The sequence below is a fragment of the Acomys minous genome (genome assembly GCF_964271855.1).
Source record: "Acomys minous genome assembly, chromosome: 8".
NCBI classification, from domain to species: domain Eukaryota; kingdom Metazoa; phylum Chordata; class Mammalia; order Rodentia; family Muridae; genus Acomys; species Acomys minous.
In genome coordinates, this window is record NC_140489.1 from 60,526,027 (window position 1) to 60,532,026 (window position 6,000).

Sequence of the window (6,000 nt, forward strand, 5' to 3'; positions counted from 1 at the left end):
TAAAATATGTTAAATAATATATTTTGTAAAATAGCGATTATTGTGAATTGGAAATAGCTATTGTCTTTCACTCACTTACATTCTAAGTTCTTCATTTATTTTTTGTTTGATTTTTGCTTGTTTGTTTGTATATTTTTTGGGGGAGGGGCAGGTTAGAGATAGGATTTCTCTGTGTAGCCCTGTTGTTCCTGAAACTCACTCTGTAGATCAGGTTGACCTCAAACTCAGAGATCTGCCAGCCTCTGCCTCCCAAGTGCTGGGACTAGAGGTATGCACCACCACTACCTAGCTAATTTCCTTTTTTTCTTTTTTAAGTGCTCAAGACACTTCTCTTTTTAACATTTTCTTTATTACACAAGTGAGGAAATCAAAGCTAAAGAAACCTCAACAATTTGCCAGATTGATACAAGTGAAAACAGAATTCAAATCCAAATTGGGCTGGTTTCAAAGACCTCTTCATAACTCTGTGCGAGCTCTGCCTGTCTGCCTGTCTCTCATTTATTAACATATCCTGCTGTTAAGGGAACTTACCTCTTATAGAGGACTATTTCTGGCTTCAAGGAAGTATTTCAAAGAGTGATTAGTTTTGTGGAAGACACACATATACACATATGATAACTGACTTTTTATAAAAAAAATGGACAATACCAAGACTTTGCACACACCTTCCCCTGGTCCTATAATGATTTTCTTTCTGATTAACATCTTGCATTGTTGGCTCATTTGTTATAGTTGATGGACCAATATTGATGCATCATTATTAATTAAGGTCCCTCAGGCTTTGCTCCTGTGTTGAACATGCTATGGGGTTTATCAAATGCCTAATGTCAGGTATCCAGCATTACACTATTATGCAGAGTAGTCTCTCCTCAAAGATTCGTCTACGTCTTTTCATGGTCTGATGGTTTGTTTCTTATTACTGAGTAATATCCCATTGAATGTATGAGCCACAGTTTGTATAAACAGTTACTTCCTAAAGTGCACCTTAGGAGCTGGAGAGATGGCTTAGTGGTTAAGACACATGCTGTTCTTACAGAGGACCAGAGTTCAGAGTCTGGAACCTACATCAGGCAGCTCACAATGGCCTGTAACTAGCTCCACTCTCTGACCACCCCCGCCCCTGAAATAAAAAAGAAAGAGCACTTTGGTTTCTTTCAAGTCTCAATTATTATGAGTAAAACTGCTATAAACATTTGTAGGCAGGTTTCTGTAGGCATCCATTTTAAAATCATTTTGGTAAAACTGTATGTCTATATGCTCTATCAGAGACTGCCAATCAGCCTTTGAAACTATCAGTAAGTGTTTCTACCAGCAATGAGTGAGAGTTCCTGCAGCCCCGCATCCTTGCTGAGTTTTAATGGCATCAATATTCAGGGTTTTAGCCATTTGAATAGGCTTGTAGTAGCATCTCCTTGTTGTTTTAATTTGTGCCACCCTAGTGATGTGCAGTCTTGATCATATGTTTCTGTGCTGTTTGCACGTCATCTGATCTTCAGGTCTTTTGTATATAATTAAAAAAATTTTTTGGGTAGTTGAATTCCTTGTTAAGTATTGGTTCTTTGTGATTTTTGGATACAAGTCTTTGATCAGTATGTGTTACGAGTAATTTCTACCAGCCTATGCTTATCTTTTTAGTTTCTTAAAGGAAATTCTATTTTTAAAATTCAACTGAAATGGTCCAGACCTGCAGCCTTCATAAGTCTCCTTGTGGAGCCCCTGCCAACCACTAACCCCGACCTTCCATCTGCCAAGTCTTCCACACAACTCACAGTACTTCACCCAGGGTCCAGCTGTGAGTCCTGATCCCCCACTGAGTGAAGACTCACGGAAGACATCCATGTTGGGCTAGTATCCAATTATAAGTTAGTATATACCATGTGTGTCTTTCTGGGTCCGGGTTAACTCACTCAGAATGATCATTTCTAGTTCCATCCATTTGCCTGTAAATTTCAAGATTTCCTTGTTTTTAATAGCTCAGTAGTGTTCCATAGTGTAAATGTAATACAGTTTCTTTATCCATTCTTCGATTAAGGCACATCTAGGTTGTTTCCAGATTCTAGACATTATGAATAAAGCTGTTCTGAACATAGTTGAGCAAATGTCCTTGTTGTGTGGTGGAGCATCTTTTGGGTATATGTCCCGGGGTGGAATAGCTGGGTCTTGAGGTAACCCTATTCCCAATTTTATGAGAAAGCATCAGATTAATATCCAAAGTGGTTGTACAAGTTTACACTCCCACCAGCAGTGAAGGAGTGTTCCCCTTTCTCCGCATCCTCACCAGCATGTGCTGTCACTTGAGTTTTTTTTTTTTTTTATCTTAGCCATTCTGATTGGTATAAGATGGAATCTCAGAGTTATTTTGATTTGCATTTCTCTGATGACTAAGGACATTTCATTTTTGAAATATAAAAGTAGATACAATTGAAAAGGTCTGTCCTAAAATTTCTAGGCTAGTACAATAATATTATATAGTAAATGTAGGAGTTATATTTAATTTCCCCCTTTTATTGACAATAGCTCCCCCCACAATATGTTCTGATTACACGTTCCTCTCACTCTACTCCTCCCAATTCCTCCCCACCTCCCCTCACGTCTGGATCCCCTCTCTCTGTCTCATTAGAAAACAAACAGACATCTAAGCTGTCTTAGTTGAGGTTCTACTGCTGTGAAGAGACGCCATGGCCACAGCAACCATAGTAAAGGAAAGCATTTAATGGTGGGCTTGCTTATAGTTTCAGAGGCTTAGTCCATTATTATCACGGTGGAGAACAAGACAGGACGCATGGCACTGGAGCATTAGCCGAGAGCTGTATCCTGATCTGTAGGCTGCAGAGAGAGAACTGGGCCTGGCATGGGCTATGGAAACCTCAGAGCCCCAGTGACATGCAGTTTTCAATATGGTCTCACCTCCTTATCTTTCTCAAATAGTGCTGCTCTGTGATGAGCCTAAGGAAAGGCACAAGAAACAGATATAGACACAGAGACGCACTTGTTTGCATTCAGGAATCCCATAAAAACACTAAACTGGAAGCCTTAATATATACTCAAGGGATCTGTAGGGTAATGTATATATGTGCATATGTGTGTGTGTGTATAAATATATATGTATATATATACACACATATACACATATATATGGTAATACATATATACACATATATATGTATTATCAGTCTGGTGTGTACATATGTGGATTGGTCCTGTTGATTTAGAGGACCTTTATTTCTTGGTGTCCTCCATCTTCTCTGGCTCTTATGTTCTTTCTGCCTCCTTCTGTGTGGTGGGATGGTGGGGGTGGGGGGGTGGGGGGGGTGGGGGGCATTCCCTGAGCCTTGAGGGCCAGGATTTTATAGAGACATCTCATTTAGGGCTGTGTGTTCCAAGGTCTCTCAGTTTTTGTATAATGTCTGGCTGTGGGTTGCTGCATAAGAGTGAGCCTCTCTGAAAATGGTAGAGCAAGACACTTTCCTAGCTGGAGTGTGTATTTAATTCTTCATGAAAAAAAAAAAGTGTCTTAGCTTTTTGTGTTAAAAATGAAATTAAAAATTGAAGATATGCAATTATTTTTATAGAAAATATCTGCAATAATTATGAGAGATATAGGTTAACAACCTTACTATATATAAAGTCCTTAATATTTAGTAGTTTAAAATTAAGACCACAGGCAAGGGCAAAGACATTAACAAAAGATTTGTAAGCAGTGGCTTGCATACCTTTAAACACACTCAACTTTAGCAATGGAAGCAACCACGTTTACTATATACAATACCAATCAAATGTAGTGTCTACAATGCCATTTCCACATGTCACACATCTGCAAAGGTTGCAGTCTGAGGCTCAACTTTACTGGCCTTGAGGCCTTTTCAAACCACTAACAAAGCGGTACAGCTTTTTGGGAAAACAGATAGGAAAGATGCATTAACAGTCTTGGAAAAACAAAACCTACAATTCTACTTCTAGGGATCCCTCTTAGAGAAATAATTACAAGTGTAAATAAAGATTTATTCATGATAATGCTATCTGTGTCATTATTCATAACTAAATAACAGAAATCACAGTGAATTTTAGTTCAGACATGAAACGGAATATTTTGCAGCCTTAAAAAAATTGCTGCACTAGGCAAAGGAATATGAAGAGACGTTTTGAAATGTGTCTTAGGATTAATTAGAGCTTTATTGCTGTGAGGAGACACCACGAATATGGCAACTCTTATAAAGAAAAACATCTAATTGGGACTGGTTTTCAGTTTCAGAGGCTTCGGCCATCATCATCATGGCGGGAAGCATGGCGGTGTGCAGGCGGACATGGTGCTGGAGAAGGAGCTGAGAGCTCTACCTCTCGATCCCCTGGTAGCAGAAGGAGCCTTTGGGAGTAGCTTGAGCATACGAGACCTCAAAGCCTGATTCCACAGTGACGCACTTCCTCCAACAAGGCCACACCTTCTAACAGAGCCATTCCTTATGGGCCAAGCATTCAAACACATGAATCTATGGGGGCTAGGACTAGTCAAACCACCATGGGGCAATAAAATTATTGATAAAGCATATCTTAATTTGGTCGGTAGCCATTATATATGCTAAACTTTTTTTTGGAGATTTATTTTTTATATGTATGAGTGTTTTGCCTGCATGCGTCACTGTGCACCACGTGTATATAGTGCCAGTGGAGGCCAGAAGAAAGTGTCAGATCCCCCGGAACTGGAGTTACGGATGCTTGTGAGCCACCATGTGGGTGCTGGGAACCAACCCCAGGTCCTCTGGAGGAGGAGTCAGCACTCTTAACTGCTGAGCCAGCCCTCCAGCCTCTTCTTCTATCTGTTGTCAGAGCTTGCTGCATTCACGTCTAAAAACAGTGAATTAAAAGGTTTGATATGCTGAATCTCCCAAAAGCTAGTTATGACCCCTTGGCCAATGGTGCTTGTCAAAGATCTTAATGCTTCTGTACAGAGTTAAATGAGTCAGAGTGAAGACCGTATTAAACATTAATGGTTATTACCCTGGGGGTGGGTGAGGTCAGGAATGGCTGTTTTTAACCTGTGTTTTCTATTTGCATTCTAATGAATATGATACTTTAATAATAAGGAACATTAAATATTTGCACAAAAATTTTCTAAGAATTAGAAATATTGGATGCCTTTAAGGATGTGAAATGTACAGAACAAACTGAAGGTACTACTAAAGTCTTCTTACTTACAAACAGTAAGACTACTAAAATAACAACAATGATATTTACCTTGAACATGTATTTTTTTTTGCTCCTTTAGGATTTTTCAGATTCAGAAACTTTAAAACCAAACCAAACAACAAAGCCTCCCAGACCTGTATAATAAACAATAGCTATATTTATAATCATTTAAGAACTCACAAACATTTCAGATGTTCTTAATACTTTACATGTAAAAATTGTTCTCCGACTAGCCAGTTATTTTGAGATGTGAGGCCTTGTAAGACCCAAGAGCTCTGCAAGAGGTAGACATCGGAGGACGCTTCCTGTGGCATGTTAGGTGGGACAGCCCGGGAACTCGCTCCTACCTAGATTATTAGTCAGCTGCGTTCTGTGTCCTCAGCAGAAGGTAGGAAGCCACGTGCAAACAGTTCGGTGAGCTCCGTCTCATCCTGTGTTTTGGGTAGCTGCATTTTCTGTCTTGTAAGTCAAGAAGCACAGATCATGGGGACAGGAGACCATGTGATGTGTGTTTGTAAGATGGAAATGCTCTTCCCTTCTGGTAGGGACCAGGTTTTTGATGATACAGAGCTAGAGAGAATGCAGATGTTCTCGCACAGTGGTGCCGCAGTAACGTAAAGCTGTGAGCGCAGGAGGTTCTATTTTTCATTCGTGCTGGAAGTACCGTGGCGATAGGAGACCTCATCTCCGGCTCCTGTGTCTAAGAAACCCTCAGCCAAAAGCAAAGCAGTTCTTGTTAATGACCTCTTCCATAGCTTGTTTGCTTGTTCTGAGCACACGATCCACATGAAGTTGTGTTCAGGCTCTTGAGAAGAT

The 6,000-nt window shown here is 40.0% G+C and overlaps 1 long non-coding RNA gene across 1 annotated transcript in view; it reads left to right on the forward strand.

Moving 5' to 3' along the window:
• The window catches only part of LOC311603333, a 29,366-nt gene extending 24,195 nt beyond the window's left edge, over window positions 1-5,171 (forward strand). The window contains exons 3-4 of the long non-coding RNA XR_014781052.1: window positions 1,636-1,862; window positions 4,247-5,171. This is a non-coding gene — a long non-coding RNA (uncharacterized lncRNA). The remainder of the gene's footprint in view (window positions 1-1,635; window positions 1,863-4,246) is intronic.
• The last annotated feature ends 829 nt before the right edge of the window (window positions 5,172-6,000 follow it).